Source organism: Odocoileus virginianus, chromosome 27 (genome assembly GCF_023699985.2).
Source record: "Odocoileus virginianus isolate 20LAN1187 ecotype Illinois chromosome 27, Ovbor_1.2, whole genome shotgun sequence".
NCBI classification, from domain to species: domain Eukaryota; kingdom Metazoa; phylum Chordata; class Mammalia; order Artiodactyla; family Cervidae; genus Odocoileus; species Odocoileus virginianus.
The window spans coordinates 39172163-39188879 of NC_069700.1; the positions used below are offsets into that span (position 1 = coordinate 39172163).

Here is a 16717-nt window from a genome sequence, read left to right on the forward strand (position 1 = left end):
CTCTGATATGCCGATGACACCACCCTTATGGCAGAAAGTGAAGAGGAACTAAAGAACCTCTTGATGAAGGGGGAAGAGGAGAGTGAAAGAGCTGGCTTAAAACTCTACATTCAGAAAACTAAGATCATGGCATCCAGTCCCATCACTTCATGGCAAATAGATGGGGAAACAACAGAAACAGAGACAGACTTTATTTTTTGGGTTCCAAAATCACTGCAGGTGGTGATTGCAGCCATGAAATTAAGAGACATTTGCTTCTTAGAAGAAAAGCTATGACCAACCTAGACAGCATATTAAAAAGCAGAGACATTACGTTGCCAACAAAGATCCATCTAGTCAAGGCTATGGTTTTTCCTGTGGTCATGTACAGATGTGAGAGTTGGACTATAAAGAAAGCTGAGTACCAAAGAATTGATGCTTTTGAACTGTAGTGTTGGAAAAAACTCTTGCAACTCCCTTGGACTGCAAGGATAGACCAGTCTATCTTAAAGGAAATCAGTCCTGAATATTCATTGGAAGGACTGATGCTGAAGCTGAAACTCCAATACTTTGGCCACCTGATTTGAAGAACTGACTCATTGGAAAAGACCCTGATGCTGGGAAAGATTGAAGGCAGGAGGAAAGGGGGACAACAGAGGATGAGATGGTTGGATGGCATCACTGACTCAATGGACATGAATTTGAGTAAGCTCCGGGAGTTGGTGATGAACAGGGAAGCCTGGTGTGCTGCAGTCCATGGGGTCACAAAGAGTCGGACACAACTTGGTGAGTGAACGGAACAGTAAAAGTAGCAGAGCCTTACCCTCTGGAGAAGCAGGGCTAGGACTCTTCTTCCCTGCATTTGGGAAGATGGCAACCCTGTAATAATCAGATTCCTCGAGGACACTGTCTTGAGAAATAGATTGGCCTTGCTTAAGGATTGGCAACATGAAAACAACTATAGAGAGAGAGAGGGAAGAGGTTCTTCTTGCAGCTACCTTTATGATACATGCTTATCTTTGCAGAAAAGCTGAAGATGGAATGAAGTGGAAAATATGCATACATTTATTCTTAAAGTCATTAGTATTCAAATCAAGTTTGAAAATATGAAATTACAATTGCTTCACTAGTCTTACTTAAACTGTTTTAGGCTCAAGTATGGAAAACATGGCAGGTTTCTAGATAGGAGATATGAAATTCAACTTGGCAGCCTTATCCATCCAAGATGATGTAGAAACATTTAAAACACACAAACTCATTGTACTACTCAAGTTTAGCATTTAATGATGTAATAGGTCTGGCCAAAAAATGTCCAATGTGAAATTGGACAATGTGAAAATGTCCAATGTGAAACACTATCCAGCTAAAAACTAAAAATATTTTGAGGCACAGTTAAGGAAATAGAGATGCACAAATGGCTCTCACTATCCTATATTGGTAACTGGCCAGACATTCACTTAATTTACTAATTGAGAATGAATCAGAGCTCAAAAATATTTACATTTTTTTTCAGGGCTCTGACCTGTGTAGTCTAAAAATAATTGATTCTGATTTTCCCAGTGTCTCCATGCTGCTGCTTCTGCTAGGTCGCTTCAGTCGTGTCTGACTCTGTGTGACCCCATAGACGGCAGCCCACCAGGCTCCCCTGTCCCTGGGATTCTCCAGGCAAGAACACTGGAGTGTCTCTATAACTTCCTTCTATTGTAAGCCTTGATCACTTCAATTCAGTTCATCATGGGTTTTTGTTTACTATTTGGATTGGTAGACTATCTGCCTAGTCTACTTCGCAGAAACTTACTGATGTACATTATACATGTAGCGTTCATCGCAGTTTTGAGAAAAGCATAGACCCAACCAGGGACCCCCAATAATACACCTTCAGATTAGTGGGTGTGGGAGCAATTAACTTGTGAAATCAACCATGACACCCTCTTTGAAGCGCTCTACTGAGAGCAGCAATGTACTAGGGTTAAGAGTTCCGTGACATGATACCAACCCTGATAGACAAAGCAGACACAGTGAAATTTGCAAAGAGATTGTGAGTCCTTGAGGACAGGGATCATGTCTCATTTTTGCTGCATCTCTAGGATCTGGAATTAATCTATGGAAAGAGCTGAAAAAATAATTGCCTAGTGGATGAATTAATGCATATCCTATACAGACACACCAAATTCTGGGCTATAGCCACACAAAGACCTCTAGTTGAGGAGGCAAATGGATACTGAAATCCAGAGCTGCAGCTGCCTGGAAACAAAGCAATCTTCTAATTTTCACAGAGCCAAAAGATGGACTCAAGCTTCCTAGGTGGTGCTAGTGGTAAAAAATCCCACCTACCAAAGCAGGAGACATAAGAGATGCAGGTTTGATCCCTGGGTTGGGAAGATTCCTTGGAGAAGGGCATGGCAACCCACTCCAGTATTCTTGCCTGGAGAATCCCACGGACAAAGGAGCCTGGCAGGTTATAGTTCATAGGGTTTCAAAAAGTTGGACATGACTCTAGTGACTTCATGCATGCATGCATAAGATGGACTATCCAGGACCCTGACCAATGAGACCTCTACAACTGCTAAAATCTCGGCGCTCATGACAAACCACCTGCAGCTGCAAGTCGGACCGAAGGACACTTCCAACTCCACTTAACAACCACTGGGATGGCCTCCCAGACTCCATAATGAGCTTAGAGTCACAGGAGTTGCTCGGCAAAGCCTCGGTCGGCAGCCCCAGAGCGCTGCTAGCTTAGGGAGACACACTCCCCTGCATCCCCAGCACAACGTGGAGAAGGGTCAAAGTCTGGATTCACCTCTCCACCACGACCCAGGCTGCCCAGAGGATATCTTCACCTAAAGAAGCAGCATGCTTTCCACAAGGTAGACATCCAAATCAGACGTGTGAACAAGCTCAGAAGTAGGAAGAATATTACACTTGTGATAATGACTAATTTGAGTACTTTTCTCTGCCAGGCACTGTGTTTAAGAGTTTATGTGCATTATTCCACCGAACACTCTTGATCACAGCATGAAGTAGGTCCTTTGATCCTCTCTTGACAGATGGGCAAATTAAGCTTTAAAAGGTTAAGAACCATGAACAAGGTCACACAGGGGTTAAGTGGCAAGGCCATGACTCACCGGCCCCTCCCCCCATCTCAGCTATAATCCTCGATGGCTTTACAGGATCAGAATACATAATATTCTTCTGGCATTCACATGGAGTAAGAAAGTGATGTTCTGCTTTTCATAAAAATTACTCCTATCATTTTCGCCAGATTTTACTATCTCTTATTAGTGTATCTGGTATTTCAAAGTACATCTTGCACAACAAGTGCTTTGTGAATTATAGGAATGTAAATGAATCACATTGTAACATCATTATCTCCCATTTGTATTAGAATTCAAAATTACCATTTCATATGCTTCCTCCAGAAAGCATGTAGTTATGTATTTATTTTTGGATTATAAAGTTAATACATGTGTATCAAACAATAGAGGAAATAAAGAAAAGCAGGAAGAAAATATCTATCACACTACCTCCAAAACGCAACTGCTAACATTTTGGGAAACATACAATTTTGAGCTCAAAAATATAATATGATTACTCATATAAACATGATTTCTCTTATAAAACCCATAATTAAGAATAGGAATTTTTTTTCCAAGTGTTGAAAAGACCAGTAAATATGTTTTATATAATTCCCACATGAACGCCAAAAAAGTTTGTTTAGGCATCATGAAAAGGAAAATACAATTTTCTTGAAATAAAAAGATCTGCTATCTCATTATTTCCCATGCACAGTAACATCCATCTTCAGTGAACATTCAAGAACATTGTTATAGGAATTTCTGGAGTGAATGCTACATTTCTTCAGAGACTAACATCCTGAAGGGTTTTACTTGAACTGACTTCACCTCTGAACACAGATGGTCTAAGCTGAAACTTTTCACATGATCCATAATGGTCTCAAATGGTGGTTTTCACCAAGAAAAAGAAAATGAAAGAAGACTTTCCGATCACACCTACCAAGGTCTGCTTTACTACAAGCTTTTCTGACAAGTGACCAATTTAGTTAATTAGTGGTGGACTGGGATGAGAAACCAGGTTTCCCATTTCCTGGCCCATAGCCTTCTTGGAAATAATGTGTGTCTATTTATTTAGTACTTCATCTACAGATACTGTTACTATTATTCAAATGGCAGAATGAAAACAACTTACAACTTAGATTGTAGGTACCTACCTGCTCACATCCCACACTGATATACTTGCTGCCACTAAGTTATACAGGAGTTTGAATAAGGTTCCATGTGCCTCCACATCTCATCAAGAGTTCTGAATCCCATATTTTCTTTTCATCCCTGCTCCCTCCTCATTCTGAAGGGACCTAAGTAGGAAATACATGGACCACTCTACCTAAGACAGTTATCTTGGCATCTCCGCTCCTCACGAAGCATCTTTCACTCTCTCTCATTTCAAACCTTAGTCCAGAAGTGTTGGCTCACAAGTGGTTTGAACAGGGAAAGAAAAGCAAAGGAACTATGAGAGGATGGAAAGACACTGCCAGAGGGAGACGGGCAGCTTCTCCAGAGATGTGGAGGAATCGTCCGCATTCTCAGGGCCTCAGGTTTTTCTCTTCTCCACACTGCCTCCCTCTGGGGGAACCTCTCCACTTCTTGCCATGATATAAATTCAAATCAAATTCATCTCCTAATGGACACAGGTTGCTTCCATGTCTTGGTTATTGCATATAGTGCTGCTATGAACTATCAATGGATACAGATACGGTCTACATACACGATGGAATATTACTCAGCCATAAAAAAGAATGAAATAATGTCATATGCAGCAACATGGATAGACATAGAGATTATATACTAAGTGAAGTACGTCAGGCAGAGAAAGACAGATACCATATGATGACACTTATATGTAGAATCTAAAAAACATCATACAATTGAACCTATTTACAAAACAGAAATAGGCCCACAGAAACAAAAAAACATACTTACCATCACCAAAGGGGAAAGTGGAGGAGGGATAAATCAAGAGCTTGGTGTTAACAGATACACACTGCTATATATAAAACAAACAAAGACTTACTGTGTAGCACAGAGAACGATACTCAACATCTCGTAATAACCTACAATGAAAAAGATCTATAAAAGACCACATATACCTATATACACACATATATATACTATGCATATGCATAACTGGATATTGTTCTGTACATCTGGAACTAACACAATATTGGAAATCAACTATATTTCAATAATTTTTTTAAATCATATTCAGCCCTTTCTAAAGATTAATTCAAGATATTATGTTAAATGAGAATGCCACGCTTGTTGATTTTCATAAATTTAAATCAAAACTATTTTCGCCTTATACCTTTTTTCACTTAAAAATAGGTACAAAGTGTTACTTTTATGAAATAAATTAAGAGGCGCTTTCCATTTGAAAAAAGAAAACTGCCAATTGGCTATTAATAGACTTACTAAACTGAACAAAGTAACTTCTCTGAATCCCAGGGGACAGTCAGACTGGACAGGCGCTTCACCACCATGTGATTATTGGCTGAACACTTACAAAGAATGTCCCTCCTTTCCTTATCTTTAATAGTGTATCTAATTCTGGGTACTGGTGAGGCCTAGACAACCCCTTGAGGTGGAATCAAACTGTCTCTTCCTAATTCAGTAGAGAAATACAACAAGGTTTAGCATTTGTAAAACATTCATACTTTGTTTCATTGAATCACCTATAGATTTGAAAGTTACCATAAAAATATAAAAGGTATATTCTGAGTGTTTGTTTTTATTTACCCCCTGTTACATAATAAAAATGTAAAAGGCTACATTTCCAAAGAATATATTTAGAAGAACTTCCTATAAAGCTCAAACCTCACTAGAAGTTTTTACATTCAATTTAAAAAGAAAATTGTATCAGTTCTTAATCTTTTCTTCTCCACACCAATAACTGTAAAAACAAACAGTTAACAGGTAACATAACATTGCAATCATGGTTACAATGACCTATATCAAAACAAGACAAGTCAGAACAAAAATTAAACAGAGAATCAAACACGAGAACCTGGCAGGATTCCCAGCAGGTCACCAAACTTGGACTTGAGAAAACTGCCCATGTTTTCTGAAATTTTCAAATACCTGTAAGTTTTTCATTAGTAAAACCCAAACTGCTAAAGTAACATCAAAGAGGGAAAAGTCAACTGGATCCTTAACCTAGCTAGAAAAAAATTCATCCTTTTCACAAGGGATCATAGCTATAGGTTTATTTTCTTACACTTAAGTATGGTGGTGTCAGTGGATTTTCATTTAGAAAAGTTTTTAAATAAACAACCCTGAAATCAAAAATCAAACTGGGTCAAGGGAGACAGGCAGGTCCATAGGATTCCCAGGGCACTCTATCTTGGATTATGTGCTTTTACCACATTATCTGATTTTTCAGAAGACAGGCAGTTTAGTGAAAAATGTACTGAGCAGAATACAGGAATTGATGTTATCTGGTGCCACCACTGACTGTTACCGAGCTTTCAGGCAAGAATGAGGTCTCCAAGACTGTTTCCCCATTTTGATTGGACAAATTATAATATCCCTAAAAATGATATGAGTGCATGGGAATTCCATATAGACAGGTAAGGTGTAATGTTACACAGCCTCTCTTTTTCAAAGCACATGACAACTACATTCACAATAAATTAACCCAACTGATTAACTTTTTAATCAGTCTGGGCATCAACATGCTACAGCTCTGATCTCAGGTGATTCCAATGTTTAGTCCAGTTTGGGAACTAGTGGGTGAAGCAGTCATTCTCTGAGTGTGATCTCAGGCCCACAGTAGCAGCATCTGGGAACTTTTAGAATGTTGTTCAAAAGTTTGTATCATTTTCCAAGAAAGTTGAAGGACTTCACTTATTCAGAAACAAATTCTCTTACTAGCTTAAATAGAAAAAGCATCAAATGAACATAACTTGAATTAGCACTGCCTTTTCAGGATCTAACTTTCAGAGGTGAAAAGAGAAAAAGATAGTTCAGCTTAAACCATTAACATCCAAGGTGAAGTGATAGGAAATACTTATTAAGCATTTACCATTAGTAGAACTTTATGTTCGTTGATTCATTTACTCCTCATGATAACCCCCCTTATGTAGGTACTATTCCCCAATTTTAGGGCTTCCCAGGTGATGCCAGTGCAGGAGACTTAAGAGACACAGGTTTAATCCCTAGGTCAGGAAGATCCCCTGGAGGAGGGCATGGCAATCCCCTCCAGTATTCTTGCCTGGAGAATCCCATGGACAGAAGAGCCTGGCAGGCTACAGTCCATGAAGTACAAAGAGTCAGACACAGCTGAAGCGACTTAGTATGTATTCACCCCAATTTTACTAAGGAGGAAATGGAAACAAAGAAAATTTACACAACTGGTCCAAGTTCAAACAACTAGTAAGTGACAGTCAGGACTCAAGGCTTGGTGTCGTGGCTGAAGAGTGTGTGTTCATGACTGTGAGATGGAGAAGGTTTGCGATCTCAGCCTCCAGAGCCAATTCTCTTTTCATGAGACTGGATCACTTGCCAGAAATAAATATTTCAACTTGTTTCCCACAAGAATGCTAATGAAACAAACTAAAGAATTACTACTGCATGCTGAGAAATACAATCCAAAAATAATAAATACAAAATAAAAACATATATGCCTTTCCTGTGATGTGTTTTGCTCACACGACTTTCCAGGTTGGCCTTAATGGTAAAACCATCAACTTTGGAACAAAGTGGACCATCAAAATAAATGAACTGAAATGAAGACCATCAGAACCTTTCTAAGTGAGCCAAGTTATGAAAAATAAAGGCAATTAAGCTCACTTCTTTATGATTATCTCTGCTCCGGCCCTTGTGCCTGCAAGCGGAGAATCATGAAATCACTGTGGGGCATTAGCATCTTTCTGAATTGGCCACTCACTGGGCTGCCTCATCTTGTCACTGACTTGCAACATCACAGATGCTCAGCTCTTGAGTTAAATTATCCAGGATACATAATTTGAATACTGAGCTTTTAAATTTGCTTCCACATGCCTTCATTTTCCCCATCAAGAGAAGTGCCTCTGATCTTCACTTTTCATGCCCAGAGCCACTCCTCATCTTATACATAGTAAGCCAAAAAGAAAACCCTACTTACATTAAGTTGCAATTACATTTAATTTAATAACATTAAATTCTAATCATATTCAATTTAATAACATTACACTGTAAATTCCAAAGTATCCTAATGAAGACCTGATTTTCTGAATGGAGTAACTAAGATGTTTATGTGCTAAAACTTGTATTATGCTTAGTCTTCTAGAAGTCACAGAAGATTCGTAACAGAAAGGGTACAATCTCTGACATTTAAAGATGGAAGATGAGTCCTAAAATTGCAACCTAAGATGTAAATCTAACAGTCAATTTATCACTAAAATTAAAGGTGAATTGAGATGCATTTCAAAGTACAGAATCAAATGGTATATTTTTTTGGAATTAATACCCATATTTTTTTTTACTAGAACTCTTTGGTTCTAAGAGGATCACCCAGATCAGTTCCAATCAAATATTGTAAAAGAAGTTGCTTCTTCTGTATGTGGTTCTGAAGCATTGTGAAAGTATTGCAGCTAAGAAAGAAAAGGACCTCACCTACCCTTTCTGCCAGTTTAGGCTTGTCCTTGCTGAGTCCTCAACCTGATTTCTCTTACATTGTCTTGAACAAACCTTGATGTAACTGGATAAGGTTTCATTTTTCTCTCTCAAGAACCTAGGAAATGCCAGGTAGGACTTCTAAACTGATGTTCTTGGAAGCCACAGCATGCCAGGCCTATCATTTGAACTGTCTTTTATAAGGAATGAAATTCTGGAGAGCCAGATTTAAGGCTATTTAAATTTGAATGTGATTAGATTATAAATTTCAGCAAATGGTAAAATCCTTTACCATACACAGTGAGTAGATTAAAAACTAGGCTGTTGACTTGAAGATAATCTACTAGAAAAAATATTTTTCTAGAAAGTTCTATATAAAACATAGAGTAAAATTAGGAAGATAATTAGAGGATGTCCATATATTCAGATTTTAGTAAGAAGGAAAAACTGTAAATTCTAAGGGTGAGGTTGACACATAAATACATGTAAATTTAAAATGTGACCATGTTCTCAACATAGTTTTCATTCCAAGAGTTTGGGGATTAGGTCTTTACTTTCTTTTTAGTTGGGGTGTGTGTCTATGTGTGTGCACATTTTGGGCTAGCAAATATTTCACTGACTTTGCTGGAAGCATTATTTCCTTTAACTCTGACAACATGAGAACTGCGGCAGTACCCATTTTGCAGATGGGGAAGGTGAGGCTCCCAGAGTTATACCCCTGCCCCAGAGCTCAGAGAATCAGAAGAGCAGATCTTGAACCTGCGGCTTAGGCCTCAGATCAGGCTCCTAGTCCTCACCACAACCTCTATTTCCCCCAGTTCTCTAAACACAAGCTTAGAACCTGTCTCTATACCTCATCACAAATTGGCTCTGAAAATAGCAGCTTGGAAAGCACCTGTTCTCCACGCAGAAAGTCCCACATACAGGGAGCAATGTTCACCCCAGCACACATGTGCTAGGACCACGGTCACGCCTCTTCTAGCTTTTTTTCCAAAATCAGATTTGCAGATCCATTTAAGCCTATTTGCAAAGTCATTCTATTTCTGTACTAATGACTTAGGAACAGCTGGAACTTTTTTTTTCACCAAAATTTTGAAATCTCAGATCGCTATTTAAAAAAAAAAAAAAAGCCACTCAGAGAATTCAGAGACCTGCAAGGCTGAATTTCCTTGTACTCTGGAGAACTGGCATGAATCCCTGAAACCTCGAGCTGCTCATACCTCATATGAGTCCTGTAACATGTACTGATGACAGGGATGATAGGGAGCAGCCCCATCAGGGGCCAAACGTTGGTGTTATTGCAGCCAGGAGACTTTTAGGTACATGTCTTCTTTGGCTTCCTTTCAACTCTTAAAAATAGAAAATGTTTAACTACAGGAAAACTGGCTCCAGGTGATGGCTAAGTCTCCGCCCTTGTAAGAATCCTCCAAAGTCCATGGCATTTTTTTTTTTTTTTAATATGGGAAGAACCCTACTGATCAATATGTAAGATTTTCGGGAAAGGGGTCTGCTTCCTCCCTTCTCTGGAAGGAAATCCAAAGGCGTCTGCCCTTCCCTCCGCTGAAACCCGACCCAGAGTCCTCCACAGTGAGCCAGCGCGAGCATGACCTGCAGGGTCCAGGAACACACAGAGGGCTGGTCCCTCCCCGGCAGTTGCAGATTCGGAGAGTCTGCGCCTCCCGAGCTGGGCCCCCGAGTCTGCATTTCTGAAAGTTCCCAGGGCAGGCTGCCTCCGCTGCCCAGAGACACCCCTTCCTTGGAGAAGCAGGCTCTCACCCACTGGTCCCAAAGCCACCCCACCTGGCAGTCACCTGGGAAGTGTGCAGCCCACTCCCACAGATTCCGATACAATTGACTGGGTGCTGCCCCGGCCCCGGATTTTTCACGTTCCCCTGAGTGAGCCTCCGGGGCCGCAGTCTCAGAGAACGTCCGGGGCATCGCGCACAGCCCGCCACCCCGCGCTCTGCATCACGCTCCCGGCGCCGCACGTGCGGACACCAGAGCCCCTTCGAGAAAGACCGCGGCCCAGAGAGATGAGGTTAGGGGAGTAAATCACGGCGCACTATCCATTTTCCGAGGCCAGAATGCTCCGAGCAGAAATCAGAGACCCGAGAGGCTCCGGAGATCATGCGACCGCCCAGGAACTTTGCGGGACAGATCCCGGGTCCCTGCCTCCATCCTGGGTCCCGACTTGCCTCCCGGTTCACCCGCTGCCTCCACACGCGCGGGAAGAAACTGCACCCTCCAGACGGCCCGCTGCATCCTGCAGACGCGGGAGCTCCAGCCGGAGGTCCCCGGTTTGCCGTCACCGCAGGGACAGGGGAGGAGAAGGGGCCGCCTTACCTGGCGCGCGTCCCTGCTCAGGGGCGCTGTCGCGGCAGTGGCGCGCCCCGCGGGGGCCCGGGGGTCCTGGAAGTGACCGGCCGCGGCCCTGCCACCACCTGGGCCGGAGCGGGTCGGCCGCCCTCCCCTCCCGGAGCCCGGAGCCCGTCTGCCCCGGGCGGCCGGTGCGGAGCGCGCGGGACGCTCCCGGTCCCGGAGGCGGAGCCCGAGATAAGGTTCGCGCCCCCACCCGCCCCCTTTCCGCGAACCGCGGCCAGAGGGTGGGTTTTGGATCCGAATCCCCAATGCGAGCCGCCGGGGCACCCCGCTAGAAGCCAGAGGAGCTCACGTCCCGCTGGGACTGGGGAGAGGCGGGCCCGGCATTCCCGGGAAGCAGGTCAGGGCAAGGCCGCTCGGAGGTGGAAGGCGGCAGGGCAAAGCGAGGCGCGACCCGAGCGCATCCCGGGCGCGGAGTCAGGGAGCCCCAGGCCCGCCGCCGGGCGCCGGGATCAGACACGTGGTCCCCCTGGTCCGGCGCTGACCGGTGGACCTGCCTTTGACCTGAGCTGCAGGAACACCTGAGGGAAGTTCGCGTTCAAATAAGTAGGCAGTTACCTTGGAGGACTTAGGGGCGGCAGGGAGAGTCCGGAACAAGGTGCCTGAGAAATGGACGGTCTGCGCTCTGCCCCCTTTAGTCCGTCCCTCACGCGGCAGCCAGAAAGTTCTCTAACCATCACCCGCGCTCAGACCTGCAAGCGCTCGGGCCCTGGCTGACCCGTCACTCTTCTGACTTCTCATCCCGCCCCCTCCGCCCAAGACCTTTGTGCCCTTCCTTACGCACACCTCCTGAGGCAAAGAGCCAACTCGTTAGCAGAGAGCCTGATGCTGGGAAAGACTGGAGAAGGGCCGACAGAGGACGAGGTGGTTGGATGGCATCATGGGCTCGACGGACATGAGTTGGAGCAGGCTCCGGGGGAGATGAAGGACAGGAAGCCTGGTGTGCTGCCGCCCATGGGGTCGCAAAGAGGCAGACACGACTGAGCGTTCGAACAGCAAACAAATCCACACCAGTGGGTTCTAGTCACACTCGATTCTTCTTTTGCCTCCAAAGCTCTGTTCCAAACGTTATCACAGGTGCCTCCATTGAGGTCTCAAAGGTCCCTTCCAGAGAGTCCTTCCTGCGTACCCCCTCCAGACTGAACCACCTGACCCCACTTTATTTTCAACAGATCGCTATATGAAGTTCTAGGTGTTAGATGCTCAGGTGTCTTGCATTCGTCTCAAGGTGAGCACTAGGAGACAGGGAGGGCTCCTGTCCTCTTGCTCCCAGCTTTATATATCTGAAATATACTATCTGAAATATAGTAAGTGCTCAGTGAATCTGGGCTGAATGAATGTACAAATTAATTTCTCCCCAGGAGGAAATGCTCTCATTCAGTAAGTGAGTCCTACAGAATTCAGGTCAGATAGGAAAGTCTTGGGGTCTTGGGATGATCATCATTTCCCACATTCCCTCCTTCAGTTGTTGATCTGTGTCCCACCACGTTCTGTCAGCTCACAAAACACCCTATGGATGGGTCCATCTCCTCCTGTCTTAAACTGTTCCTCTAGAATAGCCTGTTTGAACTTACTCTAGGCTCTTCTATCCCAACTCACTACATAATTATGCTCTCTTCCTGAAATGCCCCAGCCAAATCTGCAAACAATCTCTTACACCCTTGTCCCTGGGTATCTCCAGGGCATTCATTCCAGGACCCCAGCAAATACCAAAATCCACGGATTCTCAAGTGCCTATATAATGGCGCATTATTTGCATATAAATATGCACATCCTGCCATATATTTTAACTCATTTATAACTTATAATACATAATACAATGTAAATGCTAAGTAAATGTATTATAAATTATAAATGCTAAGTAAATGGGGCTTCTCAGGTGGTGCTAGTGATAAAGAACCAGCCCGCCAATGCAGGAGACATAAGAGATGTGGGTTCAACCCCTGCCTGGGAAGATCTCCTGGAGGAGACCATGGTAACCCACTCCAGTATTCTTGCCTGGAGAACCCCATCCAGAGGAACCTGGCGGGCTACAGTCCATTCGGTCCCAAAGAGTCAGACACGACTGAAGCAACTTAGCAGGCATGCACACCAAGAAAATAGTTGCAAACACACAGCAAATTCAGGTTTTGCTTTTTGAAACTTTCTGGATTAAAAAAAAAAAATTTCCTCTCTGCTGTTGGTTGAATCCAAGGATGCAGAGACCGTGGATACAGAGGGTCTACTGTACTCAACGGACCAGGGGTGCTTAACCAGGCTCTGATTCAGGATGCTGGTGATGGGGTCTGCAGATCCACAGCTTGCAGAAGTTCCTCTGAAGATATCCAAGTACATATTTTTTGTTAAGAACTATTGCAAAGGCTCCACATCACTTCTTTCTTTTTCCTTGTATTCTCTCATTAGATTTTCACCTACTTGGCCCCTACCATATCCTTGGAATAGTTTCTCATCGTGCCCTTATCGACCCAAGTCTCTTTCTCTAACTTTCAGCCAGTATCCCAACTGTCCACTGGACGTCTTCCCTTGCATGAATGACAGGCAGTTGGAATGAAATGTGGTCACACTTGCATCTATTATCTTTCTTTCCCTCCAAGACAATGTGCTCCCCCTTTATGCTCCCCTGTCTTTCCCAGAGTCACCACCACCCATCTAATGGGTCAAGGTCAGACTTTGCCACTGTCTCCTCTCTGAAGTGCCTCTGACCTTCTCCCCATTGAAACGCTGACTCGGATCCAACTGCACTTAACATCAGCTCTGAGCTCCTGAACCATCTCCAAGACACTCTCCACCCTCTGGGCTTGCCACTTCCTCCCCACCTCCTCATCCCTTATCACAGATCACAGGAAACTTCTGCTTCCCCAGACCCTCAGTGCCCAACTTCAACCTACAGAAACTGTGATATACTCCATTTGTGTTAGTTTAAGCTGCTAAATTTGTAGCAATTTGTAACACAGCAATGGAAAACTAACACAACTACTGTAAACCCAGCTATTCTAGCAGAGTGTGAACTTTCTGAGCTATTTACTTTAATAAATATATTTTAATATCTGATTAATATCATTTAGTTATCACTCAGTAAAGATCTTATTTATGAATTATTTCATTTTTATTTATTTAATAATTTAGTACATTTATTTAATACTTACAACTCAATATTCAGAAAACTAAGATCATGGTATCCAGTCCAAACACTTCATGGCAAATAGATGGGGAAACAATGGAAACAGTGACAGGCTTTATTTTGGGGGGCTCCAAAATCACTGCAGATGGTCACTGCAGCCATGAAATTAAAAGATGCTTACTCCTTGGAAGAAAAGTTATGACCAATCTAGACAGCATATTAAAAAGCAGAGACATTACTTTGCTGACAAAGGTCTGCTGACAAAGCTATGGTTTTTCAGTAGTCATGTATGGATGTGAGAGTTGGGCTATAAAGAAAGCTGAGCGCTGAAGAATTGATGCTTCTGAACTGTGGTGTTGGAGAAGATTCTTGAGAGTCCCTTGGACTGCAAGGAGATCCAACTAGTCAATCCTAAAGGAAATCAATCCTATATATTCATTGGAAAAACTAATGCTGAAGCTGAAACTCCAATACTTTGGCCACCTGATGCGAAGAACTGACTCATTGGAAAAGACCCTGTTGCTGGGAAAGACTGAAGGCGGGAGGAGAAGGGGACGACAGAGGAGGATGAGATAGTTGAATGGCATCATCGACTCAATGGCCATGAGTTTGAGCAAGCTCTGGGAGTTGGTGATGGACAGGGAGGCCTGGCGTGCTGCAGGACACAACCGAGCGACTTAACTGAACTGAATATTTTCTTTCAGATTGGCGTAGAAATATTGAAATTTTAAAAATAGAATATGTGTGCCAAGTAAAGTTTCCCAATTTTTTAAAAATATGAATTTCATTTTATTTCTGTTTTAATATTTATTTGGCTGTGTTAGGTCTTGGTTGAGGCACTTGAGAGCTTCTGTTGTGGCTGAGGGGTTTCTCTCGTTGTCCTGCACGAGCTTCGCTCTAGTTGTGGCATGTGGCCTCTAGAACATACTGGCTTAGCTGCCCCATGGCATGTGGGAATCTTAGTTCCCTGACCAGGGATCGAACCCAGGTCCCCTGTATTGGAAGGCAGATTCTTAACCACTGGACGACCAGGCAAGTCTCTCAGTTTTAGTTTAATATCATTTAGTTATCATATCCTCCAGTAAATATCTTATTATTTCATTTTATTCGATAATTTAATATATTTAATATTTATTAATTGTTTTCTTTAGTAAGACAGGGATATAAGCATTTAAATTTAAAAATTAGAAAATTCTATGTTTCTCAAGTAAAATTTCCTGATTTTTGTTTGAGAACATTATTGTATCCAAATCCACAATGTGGCCTCTTCCTCCTCAGTGACAGAGATCTAAGTCATAGACCCCAAAATTAGGAAACAGGAAACAGAGTCTTACCTTTGTCTCACCTCAGCTTCATACCAACCCAGGCTGTAGATTTAGGAGTTATGTTACAAAGAGACTGCCTGTACTTGAAATATTGCCATCCTAGAAATGGCTTCTGCCTTCTGCCTTGACTTTTCAGGACTCACTTCTGCTTGAGGTCCAGAAGAATAAACCATTATATATTTAATGTATTATTGCATTTTAAGTGTCAACAACTAAAGCATCTTTCATCCATCTATACCCGCTGAGCCACAAACCTACACCTAAGAGGCAGTGTCATGGAGTGTAAGAGCCATGTCTGTACTTCTCACCAGCTCATTCCTATGGAAGAATATACCAATATTCACTGCATGAAGGAATGGACCTAATGCAATAAGACCAAGCGTCCTGCAAGTAGGCTACTCTCAGGATTTTCCCTTCTGTGAGCTAATAAACTCTTTTTGCTTTCATTAAGCTCCTTTGGCTTGGGTTTCTGTTGCTGTCAACCAGAAGAGCCCTGAGTTGAACACCCAAAGCAATTCTGAAGGAGAAAGACACTTAGGAAAACAGAATGTCAATATAAAACTCTCTTGTGCCTTAAGTCCTGCTTAAATATCTAACTTTCACTGCTAACTATTAGTGCTGAATATCACAGCTTAGCACCTATCATGGATATTTTTATAACATCAGTTAAAAGTCCAAAAGCCCAAGGAAATTTGACTTACATTCTAATTTGGCCAGGCTATCTGCAAGTCTTATTTCTGAAGGCTTGTTCTTAGATCCAACTGTGAGACCCCCACATTGGCAGATAAAGATAAAGAAAGAAAAATTACAAGTATATACAAAAGTGCATACAAGTATACTCCAAAAGAGTTTGGAGATAATTCCTCCATTTTATAGCTTCTTTCTTCCTTAATTTCAGAGTCCCAAGTTTTCCTGGACAAAAGAACACTGAAGGAATTTACGTTCCCCACAGTTTGGGTCACATTTCTTATATTTTTATCTTAGGGCTGAAAGGCAAATTCAACTTTCCTCAGATTTAAACCATAACATAGAAATGAGAAACTAGACTATTTCTAACCCATGATTTCTTGTGAGGCCTCTTCCCACAGAAATTCTTCAAAAGATGCTTCATTCTGGTTATCCAAGTGGAGAGGGAAGTGGAGACGTGACTGGCCTCTGTGTTGGAGTCATTTATATGCAGACATCTTCAAAAGTAGGAGGAAGATAAATGCTTTGTTGGTTCATCCTTCTATGATTTAAATGTATCT

General features: G+C 42.6%; 1 protein-coding gene across 1 annotated transcript in view; it reads right to left on the reverse strand.

Moving 5' to 3' along the window:
• The window catches only part of COL21A1 (collagen type XXI alpha 1 chain), a 213249-nt gene extending 202088 nt beyond the window's left edge, over window positions 1-11161 (reverse strand). Inside the window, exon 1 of the mRNA XM_070456701.1 lies at window positions 10989-11161. The gene's annotated coding sequence lies outside the window, so the exon portion shown is untranslated. The remainder of the gene's footprint in view (window positions 1-10988) is intronic.
• Window positions 11162-16717: the final 5556 nt, after the last annotated feature.